This window comes from Lepus europaeus, chromosome 2 (assembly GCF_033115175.1).
Source record: "Lepus europaeus isolate LE1 chromosome 2, mLepTim1.pri, whole genome shotgun sequence".
NCBI classification, from domain to species: domain Eukaryota; kingdom Metazoa; phylum Chordata; class Mammalia; order Lagomorpha; family Leporidae; genus Lepus; species Lepus europaeus.
The window spans coordinates 110393638-110408691 of NC_084828.1; the positions used below are offsets into that span (position 1 = coordinate 110393638).

The following is a 15054-nucleotide window of genomic DNA, read 5'->3' on the forward strand; positions in this document are numbered from 1 at the left end:
CCATTTCACCCGAGGCAAATAATCCCGAGAACCAAACCCTCATTCATGCGTCCCCTGCCACCCTTCCCGGGGTGGGCTCTCGCAGGGACTCGAACTCACTTGCGGGCGCGGCTGCCCCCGGCTCAACCCTCCTCCGCAGCGCGGGTCTGTGCGGTCGAGTGCAGGTCGGCGCGGTCGCGTGCGGGTCGGCCCAGGGTCGGCCCAGCACCACCTCCCGGGGCCACCTGGGTAAGGTGTGAGAAAAGGAGTTTCAGCTGGCGTTCCGGAGGGCGTCCCGGTTTAGATCTAGAGGGAATTCTGAACCAGCTGGGCTGGTCAACGAGAAGCCAACCGGGTCGTCACGGCCTCTGAGAACAAACAGCCCTGCAAAGCCCGGAGGCTTAATCCCCGTGGCTGGCGCGCGCGGGGACGCTGTCCCCGACGCCCAGGCCACTGCAGGGGCCGCGAGGTCGCCCCAGCCGATGCACGTGCGTGTGTGTACGTTGACTGCGCGCACGCAGGACAGCGGAAAGATTCAAACCAAGCCCCCCGGGAACGGCCGGTGCGAGGGTCTGGATTGGGTACCCGCCCACCCCCGGGTCTCGGTCCCCGAGCCCACGACAGACGACAGCTGCAGAGGCTGCGCAGTAACCCGCACCCCGAAACAGGAAGGCTGGCGCCTCCGCCGCCCCGCTCCGGGATCTTTTTAAGTAGCCGAAAAGCTCAGGAAATTCCTCCCCCGCCCGACGCGCGCAGCGCCCCGCGGGGGACCCCTGCAGCCGCGGCCCCGCACTCACCCGCAGTTGGCGCTCGGCGTCGGGGGTCGAGGGCGCCCCCCACCACACTCTCGGCGAGGTCGCCGCCGGGGCACCTGCCGCGTCCGGCCCCAGGTGAATGCCAGACGGAGGGGCGGGGCCCGCCTCCGCCCCGCCCCGAGCGCTCCGGGGGCGGGGCTGCGCGACCCGGGACCCCGCCGCCGCCCCGGGGCCCGCGAGCAAGAACCGCGGGCGTCCACGCCTGGCCGCCTCCCCGCGCACGCCCCGGCTGCGCGCTGGCGGGACATGGGTTTGGGGGTGCCACCTGCCGGCAGGCTGGAAAATAACAGGTTTGGGTTGGCAGAGGGTCGCCCCCTGGTGCGGGCTGGGGGAGCCGCCAGACGCTTCCCGAGACCCCAGGCCTTAGGTTGCAGCCCAAGGAGCTCCGCATCTTCCCAGCAGGTCTTCCGACGCCACAAATTTCGACCTACGGCTGTGGTCTCCAGACGAGGGTACACACAGGGAGACGGAACTTACAGGGCCCTAAGCAACCGCCCGGAGTGCACTATGAATTCAGATTTTTTTTTTTTTAAACAGGCAGAGTGGACAGTGAGAGAGAGACAGAGAGAAAGGTCTTCCTTTGCCGTTGGTTCACCCTCCAATGGCCGCCGTGGCCGGTGCGCTGCGGCCAGCGCATGGCACTGATCCGAAGGCAGGAGCCAGGTGCTTCTCCTGGTCTCCCATGGGGTGCAGGGCCCAAGCACTTGGGCCATCCTCCACTGCCCTCCCGGGCCACAGCAGAGAGCTGGCCTGGAAGAGGGGCAACCGGGACAGAATCCGGTGCCCCAACCGGGACTAGAACCCGGTGTGCCGGCGACGCTAGGCGGAGGATTAGGCGCCGGCCATGAATTCAGATTTTAAATTAAGTCTGCAAATCGCACCCTGACATTGCACTGCTTTTTTTGTGTCAACAGTGCTAATTGGTTGTAGTCATTCGAGAAATATTTGTTGAGCGCCTCCGACTTGCCAGTCATTTAAACAGTTAAAACACAGCACAGCTTCCTCCCCCTCCTCTTCAGGCAGAGCCTGGCACGAAGGGGTGGCCTGGGCCTCTCCTCAGCTCCCAGGGAGTCAGACTGGCCTGGAACACAGTTATCGCCTGAGGGTACAGGAGGGCCCTCCGCCAGCCTGGGAAGGTCGGAAAGGACTTCCTGGAGCCCGGCTGAGCCATGACCTGCAGGGTTGTGAGGTGCTTCCTCTGAGAAACAGAAAGCCAGGCGGGGTGCTTGATTTGAAACAGGAAAGGCAAGTGGCGCAGTGTAACCGAGAAGAAGCGGATGGGGGCCAGATCAAGCCCTTAACAAAAGCAAAACGGCCATCATTTACGGAGAGTGCAGTTTAAAGCAGGGGCGGCTCATAATTGCTTCAGACTAGCCTCACGCCTAGCCTACCAGGTAGGGTTGTGGCCTTTACAGAGAGCCCAGTGGGGCCCAGGAAGGAGAGGTGCCTTGATCATGTTGGGGTGCGGACGAAGTGACCCTTGAGAAGCCAGCTCGCATTCTCACTGTGTCCGCCGCTCTCCCACCACGCTCAAAGCCTGTGCCCCGAGCCCCTCGCGCCCCTCGATGTGCCCACGGCTGTGCACACGAGGATCCTCCCATGGAGAACCCTGTTTCGGGAGCTGGTGCTGGGACAGTGGCAGACAGAGACCTTTCACTGCTCTCTGGAATCCATGTCCCCTTCTTCTCTAACAATATATTGAAGTTGAGCTTAGAGCTGCGTGAAACAAAATTTACCTTCCCTGCCAAAATTCATTGGTGCCAAGAGCCACTGTAAGTTTGTGTCGGCAGCACTTCTGAGGCAGCCACTCCTCTCCCGGCAGCCCAGACCTGTCAGATATTCTTTACGGAGCAGACACACCTGTCTTCTCACCCATTCTCCCTTTCTTCTAAGAGGAAAGCAGGTTTACGCAGGTAGGCAATGTGCTAAGGCAGCGCGCTCACCTTCCCAGAGATCCTTGCAGGGGCGGTCACATGATGAGTCTGGCCAATGAAAGTAGACGAGAGCTGCCACGTGACAGGATTCTGCCCAATAAGATACAGGAAGAAGTGGCCTAGAGGCCTAGGGAAGGATTTTGATTTCCTGGTACAGACACCACCATTTTCTCCTCCTTTTGTTTCTTTCCCCTTCGAGGCTGCCTTGCGAACGGAGGTGGAGCGCTAGTCTCAGGCCACGGGAGAACAGACACCCTGAACTGCCTGTCTCCAGACTTCTTACTTGAGAAAATAACCCGTTTTCATGTTTAAGGCACTCTTGGTCCGGCTTTGTTACCATCAATCGGGTGTAATTGACATGTACACTTATTTTTCCAGAGAAAAACCTTAAAAATCAATCCAGACAAGCCTACCGAATGCAGGGTATTAGAGCAGTAAGAGGGTGGGTTTTGAAGTCAGAAGGTGGGTTTGAGTTTCATATGGGTTAGCAAATGACCTTGGGAAATTGGTGAAATTAGAGGCTGTGTTGTAAAATCGTAACTTACTGCGAAAACACAAGGCACAGTGCCTGGCATCTGGTAACTGATTAGCAAACCATCGTGGAGATAGCTCCTGTCTACCTGTTTCTAGCCTCCAAGGGATCCCTGGCCAATAGGCAGGTTTTGAATCACATGTTCATTTGCCAGTTTCATCTGTTAGACAAATCTTTTTGCCTATTCACTTCTTAGATGCTTTGTAACATCAAACTCATCGTTTATTTCCTAGACTGTATTTGCTCTGCTAAAATTTTTAAAAGGAAAAGAGCAGAAGAACACGCTTGTTGTGACAGTCATGAATTATTACTGGTATGCTAATTTATGCATATTTCTATTTAAATCAGAACTCTTTTTTTAATGTAAATTCTACTGTCAGCGTTTCCAGCTTTGTATTTTTTAATTGCCAAACGAGATATTTTAATGGGCCAGAAACATGTTTTTGTTGAAATTAAATAACATTAAAAATTAATATTATTCAGGGCCGGTGCCGTGGCGCAGTATCTTAAATCCTCCACCTGCGGGCCAGCGCCGTGGCTCACTTGGCTAATCCTCTGCCTGCGGCGCCAGCACACCAGGTTCTAGTCCTGGTTGGGGCGCCGGATTCTATCCCGGTTGCTCCTCTTCCAGGCCAGCTCTCTGCTGTGGCCCGGGAGTGCAGTGGAGGATGGCCCAAGTGCTTTGGCCCTGCACCTGCATGGGAGACCAGGAGGAAGCACTTGGCTCCTGGCTTTGGATCTTGCGCTGGTCATAGCAGCCATTTGGGGGGTGAACCAACGGAAAGGAAGACCTTTCTCTCTGTCTCTCTCTCCCTCACTGTCTAACTCTGCCTGTTAAAAAAAAAAAAATCTTCCGCCTGTGGCACTGGCATCCCATATGGGCTCTGGGTTCTAGTCCCGGTTTCTCCATTTCCGATCCAGTTCTCTGCTATGGCTTGGGATAGCAGTAGAAGATGCCTAAGTTCTTAGGCCCCTGCGCCTGTGTGGGAGACCTGGAAGAAGCTCCTGGCTCCTGGCTACAGATGGTTGCAGCTCTGGCCATTGTGGCCATCTGGGGAGTTAACCAGCAGACAGAAGACCACACACTCTCTCTCTCTCTCTTTCTCTCTCTCTCCCTTCCTTTGTCTCTGGCTCTGCCTCTCTGTAACTATACCTTTCAAATAAATAAATAAGTCTTTTAAAAATTAATATTATTCACTTAGCTTTTTAGCTTAAAAAATAACATTTAGTTTTTGTCTTTTTAAATATATTCATTTTTATTTATTTATTTGAAAGAGTTACAGAGAGGAAGAAAGGGAGAGATCTTCCATCCTCTGGTTCATTCCCAATATGGCTGCTAAAACCCAGGAGCCAGGAGCTTCTTCCAGGTCTCCCACATGGGTGGCAGGAACCCAACCACTTGGGCCATCTTCCGCTGCTTTTCCCAGGCTCTCAGCAGGAAGCTGGATTGGAAGTGGTACAGCCAGGAGTTGAACAGGCCCTCATATGGGATGACAGCATCACAGGTGGCAGCTTTACCTGCTGTGCCACAACACTGGCCCTGAAATGCCAGCCCCAAAAGTGTATCAAAACTAATGAAAGAACACGGGCCAGACACAGTTCTGAGTGTTTTACATGAATTGTCTGTCTGAATTTTTATCCTGGGTTTTATGATTCCCATTTTATAGATAAAGAACCTGAGGCAGGAGATTAAATGACTTGCCCAAGCCACACAGAACCAGGATTTGAATGTCTAGAGCCACTGTGGTAGGCCGTATTTCCTGTAAATAAAGAACCTCTCAGGAACTGCTAACATACTTTCCACCCACTGTAGCCTTGCTCAAGATTGGAGAAACACACTGAGATTGTAGTTCTTTCCTTGTTTGTACACGGACTTATCTAAACTCTTTATTACTGTTGTTATTCTTTTGTTCATCTCAGTGGGTTTCCTGGAGAAGCCCAGTTTACACACACTGTAGTTCAGCGTTTGCAGAAGCTTTTAGTAGAATTATCTTCAGATATATTGTGAAGCACCTGCTGCTGCCCTTACCCTGGCTGCCCCATGGGTGTTGTTGATAGTCACTAATCACATATAGCTGTTAAGCTCTTGAAATATTGCCAGGCCAAACTGGGATGTGCTGGACTTGTAAAATGCACACTTCATTTCATAGTCTTAGCATAAAAAAAGAATTTAAATCATCTCAGTAATAAATTTTTATACCGCTAGCATATATTTTGGATATACTATATTAGGTTAAATAAAATATAATATGAGAATTAATTTCTCCTGTTTATTTATTTAAAACTTTTTATCTTACTTTAAAAATTTTAATAATTTGAGAATTTTGGTTGGGGCCAACACCAGATTCCAGGAACTCAGTCCAGGTGTCTCAGGTGGTTCCAGGAATGCAGTAAGTTGAGCCATCACTTGTTTCCTCCCAAGTGTCTTCACTTCCTGAAGTCTACCTTTCTTATTTATTTATTTGAAAGAGTTACACAGAGAGAGAAGGAGAGGCAGAGAGAGAGAGAGAGAAAGAGAGAGAAAGAGAGAGAATCTTCCTCCTGCTGGTTCACTCCCCCAGTTGGCCACAACGGCTGGAGCTGCACCAATCCAAAGCCAGGAACCTCTTCTGGGTCTCCCACATGGGTGCAAGGGCCCAAGGACTTGGGCCATCTTCCACTGTTTTCCCAGGCCATAGCAGAGAGCTGGATCAGAAGTGGAGCAGCCGGGACTCGAACCAGTGCCCATATGGGATGCCAGCACTGCAGGTGGCAGTTTTACCCGCTATGCCACAGCACCAGCCCTGATTTAAAAGACATGCACAAAAAAGAGAGAGCTCTCACCTGCTGTTCAGTCCCCAGTTACAATAGCCAGGGCTGAGCCTGGCAGGAGCCAGGAATTCAATCCGATCTCCCACATGAGTGACAGGGACCCAAGTACATGAGTCATCATCTGCTGCCTCCCCCCCCCCCCCGGGGTGTGCATCAGCAGGAAGCTGGATCAGAAGCAAAGGAGCCAGGACTTGAACCAGACACTCAAGTGGGATGCACGGGTTCCAAGTGGCATCTGAGCTGCTGTACCAAGTGCCTGTCCTTTGAGCGTGCTTCTTGTGGTTAAAAAAAAAAAAAAGTTCGGGAAACTAGTCTGAATATACAAACAACTTATAACGCAAGGCGGTTGTGGTTCTTGGGTTTACTTTTCTTGGGGGCCTCATTCAACAAGTAGTCATTAAGTGCTTCCCGTGAGGAAGATGTTGAGCTGTGCCCTGGCTGCCTCGGCAGAGAACTGAACAGACCCTGTTCCTAAGCCCATGGAGCTGGTTTTTAGCAGGGGAAGCAACTTGAGATGACTGACCACAAAAGAGAGTGGTAACGATTTCAGGAGAAGAAGAGCGTGCTGAGAGCGCACACAGGCGGCACCGCCGGAGCCTGGGGCCTGTGGAGGAAGTGGTGTGCAGAGCGACAGCAGAGGCAGGAGCAGATGCACAGTGAAGGGGGTGAAGGATGAGCCTTTAGGCCTTGCACACAGCCTGAACGCTGAGACAGCACAGGGACAACACGAAGTGCCAGAGGCATGAGAGAAGGCCGCAGGGCCTGGGGCTAGGGAGGAGCAATGACAGATAGGAGCCTGCAGCTGGGGAAGCGGACAGCTGACGTGGGGCTTTGCAAGCCAAACGGAAGACAAAGATGCAATGAAGAGTCTCCCTTTCTCCCCAGCCTCCTCCCTCCCCACCAAAAAAAAAAAAAAAAAAAAGACTTCTGGAATTTGCTTCAAATATTCCAAGAACACTGAGGAAATTAGGTGGGGCATATATGAAACAAAACTGTCATTCGTTGGTAATTGCTAAAGTTGAGCAGTGGGTATGTGGGAGCACAATGGACTCTCTACTTATTGTGAATATTTAAAATCTTCCGCAATTACAAGAAGGAGGGAAAGAATTCCTCCAGCCACCATGAAGAAAAGGAATCAGAACACATGTGAGGAGACTAGTCTTTGCTGGTAGACCAGTGAGAGAGAAGATTAAGTGTTAAACTGAAGTGGTAACAGCAGAGTTTAAGGTAAGTAGACAGATTCTCCTGAAAACAGAACTTGAATAGGTAGACCTTGGTGAATGATTGGCTATGAGAGGAAGAGGGACGTGCCATACGTGGTCCCTGTTTTCTGGCTTGAACAACCAGGTAGAGACGCTCTCGTCAGGAGTGATCTGCCAAGCATTAAGACCTGGTCAAGTCTTAATACTTCTTCCCGATATATGGTGCCCCTGGTTGGAGTTTCTGGGGGGCCTGGGGCACCCAGCCATGCAGTGTGGAACATGTGCACTCTGATGACTGTAGGGGACCCTGCAGTTGTCGGCCTCTCATGTGGCCACAGCTGATTGGTTCCTGCTTTTCACCGGGCCCAGCCCACCATGGACCTATTAGAGCACACCCCTAATTTCCCTAAGCTCCATGTTAACCCACTGCTGATGGGTTTCTGGCCAAATCACATTCAGGCTCTGCTGACTCCCTGATTGGTTCAGGTAGAATACCTCATTAGCATATAGATTGACCAATCAGGTGAGCTTCCTTCTTTAGAAACACATAAAAATCCCAAGCCCGGCAGTGCCAACCAGCAACCCTTTGGGGACCCCTTCTGATTTCTGGTAGCTTTGTCTGCTTCTTGCAATAAACTTCTTTCACTTTGTTCACTCTTCCTTGTCTGTGTGCCTCATTCTTTGTGGTCTCAAGACAAAGAACCCAGCTGAGAGCAGAAGCTGAAACAGGGAAGACTGTGACACTCCTGGACCAACCTGGCAGAGAGGAGAAGCTGTGACCCCAGGGGAGGGGAGAGGCTGCAACACAAGAAATTATAATATGCAAACTGTGCTGTTTCTGAAGAATCCGGCAAAAAGAAGAATCTGCCACGGCTCTTGGTGAGACACAGACCCTAGCGGTTGGAGTGCAGACTGGCAACCATGAACAGCATGAACAGTTTAATTGAATTCACCAAATTTGCTGCATTCTTTTTTTTTTTTTAAGATTTATTTATTTATTTGAAAGTCAGATTACACAGAGAGAGAAGGAGAGGCAGAGAGAGAGAGAGAGAAAGGTCTTCCATCCATTGGTTCACTCCCCAGATGACCGCAACGGGCAGAGTTGCACCAATTGGAAACCAGGAGCCAGGAGCTTTTTCCGGGTCTCCCATATGGGTGCGGGAGCCCAAAGACTTGGACCATCTTCTACGGCTTTCCCAGGCCATAGCAGAGAGCTGGATCAGAAGTGGAGCAGCTGGGTCTTGAACTGACGCCCATATGGGATGCCGGCACTGCAGGTGGTGGCTTTACCAGCTACAGCGCTGGTCCCTTGCTGCATTCTTACTATTGTGTTAAGCACTGTTTTGGGAGATGTGGGGTGGGGTGAAAGGAACACACAATTGTAAATACACAAACTCTCACTGAGTGCCTTTGATGGGAGAGGGGTTTGGCACGCATTACCCATAACCCTCCCAACATCCCTGCCAAGTAGACACCATTCCACACTTTATAGATGAGGAAACTGAGGTTTGCAAAAGTTGTGGAACTTGGCCGAGGTCTGAGATGCTCCTCAAGTCCAGTGTTTGTCTCTAATGCTTGTGGTCCTTCCACCATACAGTATGACGGTACTTCAAATAGGTCACGGGAAATAGAATTAAAAGATTAATCTATTTTGGTGTCAAAATTTTTTGAAATCTATCTCATAAAAGAACTTCATGAGGCTGGCGCTATGACGTAGTGAGTAAAGCCGCAGCCTGTGGTGCCGGCATCCCATATGGGCACTGGTTCAAGTCCCAGATGCTCTACTTCCAATCTAGCTCTCTGCTATGGCCTGAGAAAGCACAGAAAGATGGCCCAAGTCCTTGGGCCTGTGTACCCATGTGGGATACCTGGAAGAAGCTCCTGGCTCCTGGCTTCGGATCGGTGCAGCTCCAGCTGTTGAGGCAAATTAGGGAGTGAACCAGCGTTTAGAAGACCTCCCTCTCTCTCTGCCTCTCCTTCTCTCTCTGTGTAATCTGACTTTCAAATAAATAAATACATCTTTAAAAAAGAACATATAGTTCATCGAAAAATGGAATTAAGAAAGATGTTATTGTATTGCAGGAGAAATTGAAATGCATGCATACTTTTCTTCACAGGGTGCATCATCCATGAACTTGTTAAGGCCCTGAGCATGCCCAAATGTAGCCATAGTCAGTCGTCTTAGGGGGTGGTTGGAACTGTAGGACATCATGTTGAATGAAATCAGGTGGACACAGTGAGACAAAACCTCATCTTCTCCCTTAAATGTGGGTATCAATTTTTTTTAAAAAGATCAAAAAAGAAAAATGCCTGTGTGTATCAGTTTTGCAAATGAAGTGTTTTGACCAACATTTAAAAACTTTTTTTTAAATCCAAGCATACAAGAGGGCTCCTAAAAGTTCGTAGAAAAATAGTGTCATGAACAAACTAGGCGTGTATTTCAAGATATTTTTACACCCAAAAACTTACCTTTTGATTCCATCTCTCCCAAAGATTTTTTTGAAAGTCCCTTATATTGACAGAAGGGCAGATGAAGACATTCCTAAGAAAATCCTGGCTGCTTCACAGCTGAGCTTCTCCCATATGTACCAAGAATGGCTGACAACCATAGTTTTATAGTCCCAGGCTAATGCTAATAACATGCTGCCTGGAAAATAATACAGAACGATTCTGAGCCGAGCCAAGCCGGTTCAGCACCTCCATCATCAAGAGACACAATTATCTCTGAATCGAGTTACCGTATCTTTGCCCACATGGTATCTTTAGCCCCTTAAATCCAATTACCGGGATGATGTTCTATCGTTTTATGTGTTCCTTCCCTAGAGGTCAAGAATATTATTGTTGTGAGGCCAGCAACAGACAAGATTTCTAGCACTTTCTCTTCCTTGTTGAAACTTCTATGACTGTAGAAAATGACTGTCTTGTCAAATATTCACATACCTGCATATATTCATCTTTTACATCTAGCCAGGTAATGAGACAGTGAAATATATCCATGATAAGTTCATTTCAATGATATAAGGTGAAATGTAAGGGCAATTTCCCCCCTAATTTTTTTTATTATGGAAAATTTTCAGTATTCAAAAAAAAAAGAGAGAGAGAGAGAGAGAGAGAGAAAAGAGCAGTACAACGTGCCCTGGTGTTCCCATCACCCAGCGTGAACAATTATTGACGCTTGACCGGTCCTGTTTCACCCACACCCTCCCACTTCCTCCCACATGTTTTGTTCCGCAGAAAGCTCTAGACTTCGTATCATTTCACCTGCAAATATTTCAGTATGTATCTCGAAAAGATAAGGATTCTTTTGGGGCCAGGAGTTTGGTCAAGCATTTCCTGAGAAGGGTTTGTGAGGAACATTTGCCAAGAAATGGCTTAGATGTTTTGCTAAAAGTTGCATTTCTCCTGGGAGAAGGAGAGGAGCAAGATCAGAGGCGATGGGGAGGTTGACAGCAAGAGCTGTCAGGTGAGGGGTGAAAGGCCTTGGTAACACCAGCGCCCCCTAGGGGAAGCCGGGCCGGTATGAAAACCAGGACTTTGGGCCTGGGACCAGGCTCTTAGTGGTTGGCTTTCTCAGTGTTCGCTGAATCTGTCGGTGCTTTTTGCTGAGGCAGAGGTGGTGTTGTAATGACCACAGTGGTGGAAACTCTGCAGAGGTGGGGACTGGTAACTACCCTTGTGCCTGCCTGTAAGCAGCGTCTTTTCTCGAGGGCCAGCTCATTTTTGTGCAGAGCAATAACAAGTCTATTCAGGGAAAGTAACTGTAGGTCTCCTCGGGTAGAGTGTGCACGGGCTCTGTCCCACAATACTTAGCACAGCACTCAGCCCACAGTAGGTGCTCAGAAAATGCTTGTTGAAGGAAGAAATGGAGGGAGGGAGGGAAAGCAACAAGGAGTAAATAATAGAATGCCAGTGTTAGAAATGGTCAAATGGAACAGTAAACAAGACCGCAAGTAGGGGCCAGGAGTGTGGCACAGCTGCTTAGGCAGCTACCTGTGGTGCCAGCATCCCATTTGGGCACCAGTTTGAGTCCCGGCTGCTCCACATCCCATCCAACTCCCTGCTAATGTGCCTGGAAAGCAATGGAAGATGTCCCAGGTGCTGGGACCCCTGAACCCACGTGGGACACCCAGATGGAGGTCCACGCTCCTGGCTTCCACCTGGTGCCTTCTGGGCCACTGTGGCCATTTGGGGAGTGAACCAGGAGGTGGACGATCTCTCTCTCTCTCTCTCTCTCTCTCTCTCTCTCTCTCTCTTTCTCTCCGTAACTCTGCCTTTCAAATAAAATAATAATAATAAATCTTTTTTTTTAAATAAAAACAAGATAGCAAAGAAAAAATATCTGTTAAGAGCCCCCTCTGCAATCCACCCTGTTATCCAGGTTCTAATCCCAAGTCCCAGGATCTGTGCACATGTGGAAGAAGTTAAGGATGTTGCGTTGGGAGATGGCCTGGGTTTTCCAGACAGGCTCACTGTGCTCACCAAGGTCCTTCCACGTGGAGGGACTCGGGGAGAGTCAGAGGCCATATGACGAGGGATGCAGCAGTCAGAGCCATGTGGGTGCTGGCTTTGAAGATGGAGGAATGAGGCCATGAGTAGGGAATGTGGAAGCCTTGGAAAGTGGCAAGAGGCGCAGAAATGGCTTCTGCGGAGCCTCCAGACACCGGCCTTTCTGACTCCTGCATTTTAGCTCCGTGAGATGCGCTTGAGAATTCTGACCTCCAGACCTGTATATTCCAGTGTGAGCAAATGGATCTTAGTCCCATGGAGAACTCTGGCAGACAGTGCAGAACACACACCTCAAAATTAGCCTCCTAGGGGCCAGCGTTGCGGCTTTGTGGGTAAAGCCATTGCCTGTGACACTGGCATCCCAAATGGGTGCTGGTTTGTGTCCCGGCTGCTCCACTTCCCATCCAGCTCCCTGCTAATGGCTGGGAAAGCAGTGGAAGATGGCCCAAATGCTTGAGCCCTTACCACCCAGAGAAGCTCTTTTTCAAAGATTTATTATATTTGAAAGGCAAAGTTGCACAGAGAGAGGCAGAGAGGGAGAGGGAGGAGGAGGGGAAGGAGAGTAGGGGAAGGGGAGAGGGAGAGAAAGAAAGAGAGAGAGAGAGAGAGAGGTCTTCCATTCTCTGATTTACTCCCCAGATGGCTGCAACAGCTGGAGCTGGGCCAGACTGAAGCCAGGAGCCAGAAGCTTCTTCCAGGTCTCCCACATGGGAACAGGGACCCAAGCACTTGGGCCATCTTCCACTGCTGTCCTAGGCCATTAACAGGGAGCTGGATGGGGAGTAGAGCAGCTGGGACACAAACCAGCACCCATTTGGGATGCCGGTGCTGCAGGCTGTAGCTTAACCTAATGCATCACAGCACTGCCCCATAAGGACAACTTTTTACATAAAATATCCTCCTAGGTCAGATTCGACAATGAAGAGATGAGTAATCCAATTTGAAAATGGGCAACGGTTTGAACAGATATTTGTCCAAAGATACACAAATGATCAGTAAGTGTAAGAAAAGTTGCTCAACATCATTCAGAATTAAGGTAGTGAGATTCAAAACCACAATCATGTATCACTTCATACTCACCAGGATAGCTATGATATTAAAGATGTGATGATAGGGGCTGGCGCTGTGGCATAGTGGGTAAAGCCGCTGCCTGAAGTGCCGGCATCCGTATGGGTGCCAGTTCGAGTCCCGGCTGCTCCACTTCCAATCCAGCTCTCTGCTTTGTCCTGGGAAAGCAGTAGAAGATGGCCCAAGTCCTTGGACCACTTCACCTGCATGGAGACCTGGAAGAAGCTCCTGGTTTCTGGCTTTGGATTGGCCCAGCTCTGGCTGTTTCAACTAATTGGGCAGTGAACCAGCAGGTAGAAGATCTCCCTCTCTCTCTTTCTGCCTCTCTGTAACTCTGCCTTTCAAATAAATAAATCTTAAAAAAAAAAAAAAAGATGTGATTATAAGAAGTATTAGTGAGCATGTTGAGAAATTGGAACCCTCATTCACTGCTGGTCAGATTGAAAACAGTTTTCCAGTCCCTGAAAAAGTTAAACATAGAATTACCCTATGACCCAACAATTCTACTTCTAGGTATTACATACTCACGAGAATTGGAAAAATATGCCCATACCAAAATTTGTACCTGATTGCTCATAACAACTTTACTAATATAGTAGCTCAGCACAGAAGCAACCCAAGTGTCCACAAATTAATGGATGAATAAACAAAATATGGTATAACCATGCAATGAAATACTATTCAGTAATAAAAAGGATTGGATTGTGGGTGTATGCCATAATATGAATGAATATTGTGAACACTATATTAAGTGGATAAAGCCAGGCACAAAGGATGGATCACATATTGTATGATTCCATACATATTAAATTTCCAGGATAAGCAATTCTGTAAAAAGAGAAAGTAGATTGAATGGTTATTAGGGACAGATGACTGCTAATGGGTACAGGTTTTTCGCTTTTTTTTTTTTAAAGGGATGAAAATGTTCCAGAATGAGATAGTAATGATGCTTGCATAATTGTGTGAATATAATAGAAAATTACTGAAGTGTACAGTTCAAAAGTGTGAATTTGACAATACGTGAATCATAACTTTAAAAAATAGAGAGACAAAACATCTTAAAAATTATTCCACATGGAGCAAATGGACTGGATTATTTATTGATTGCCTCCCAACAGTCATTGGGTGAAGGCTGCTCTTGGACATTATTACATTTCTGGAGCTTGTGGCCTGATTTCTGTATGGACTTCAGGAGCCAGAGAGAGCCTTCAGTCAAGATGTGCATGTTGGTACTTAGAAGTTGGATTCAGATATTTTCAGGAGCTGTCTGTTTCAAGATGGATAAGTGAAAAGTTCCCTATGACTCATGGGTAAATGCTGCCTGTCATTTGAGGTTATACAGTATTGACTTCTTACTGCTCTGTCCTCACATAAATCAAAAAGAGTCCTTAAACATGAAACCGGAAGCAATATGAGGGGTTTCCATGAACTTTTTTTTTTTTTTGACAGGCAGAGTGGACAGTGAGAGAGACAGAGAGAAAGGTCTTCCTTTTGCTGTTAGTTCACCCTCCAAAGGCCGCTGCAGCCGGCGCACTGCAGCCTGCGCACTGTGCTGATCCGAAGCCAGGAGCTGGGTGCTTCTCCTGGTCTCCCATGGTGGGCAGGGCCCAAGCATTTGGGCCATCCTCCACTGCCTTCCCGGGCCACAGCAGAGAGCTGGCCTGGAAGAGGGGCAACCGGGATAGAATCCGGCGCCCCAACTGGGACTAGAACCCGGTGTGCCGGCACCGCAAGGCGGAGGATTAGCCTAGTGAGCCGCGGCGCCGGCCTTCCATGAACTTTTTATGATTCAGTTTATTTTGAGATTAACCATAGTTAGCTTCAAATAGTGGAAATCAAAGATGACTAATAATAAGTATTAGTGAAGATGTGGAGAAATTGGAACCCTCATTCATTACTGGAAGAAGAAATGGAATTTATTATAAAAGTGTAAGTGGCCCCAAAACTTATTGGAAAATCTGAGGCTTAAACCATGGTAAGTAGTAAAGGAAGCCACACAGTCAGAACCGAAGCCAAAATCACAGCACAGGACTGCCTGGAGAGGACCGTTACTCCTGGGGCAGGCACTTCCAGCAGTACAGGCTTGAAATGGTTAAGGTCTAACACAATATTTTCTGGATGAAGGGGGGATCAGGCAGGACTTTTTCATCCAGGGCTACCTGGATCCAAAGCCCCACACTCTCTTCTGTGGGTTTCAATTTCTTTAC

At 48.9% G+C, this 15054-nt stretch overlaps 1 protein-coding gene across 1 annotated transcript in view; it reads right to left on the reverse strand.

Moving 5' to 3' along the window:
* Window positions 1–864, reverse strand: part of GPR160 (G protein-coupled receptor 160) — a 58321-nt gene extending 57457 nt beyond the window's left edge. Inside the window, exons 1-2 of the mRNA XM_062178018.1 lie at window positions 777–864; window positions 100–224 (exon numbers count right to left, since the gene is read on the reverse strand). The gene's annotated coding sequence lies outside the window, so the exon portion shown is untranslated. The remainder of the gene's footprint in view (window positions 1–99; window positions 225–776) is intronic.
* Window positions 865–15054: the final 14190 nt, after the last annotated feature.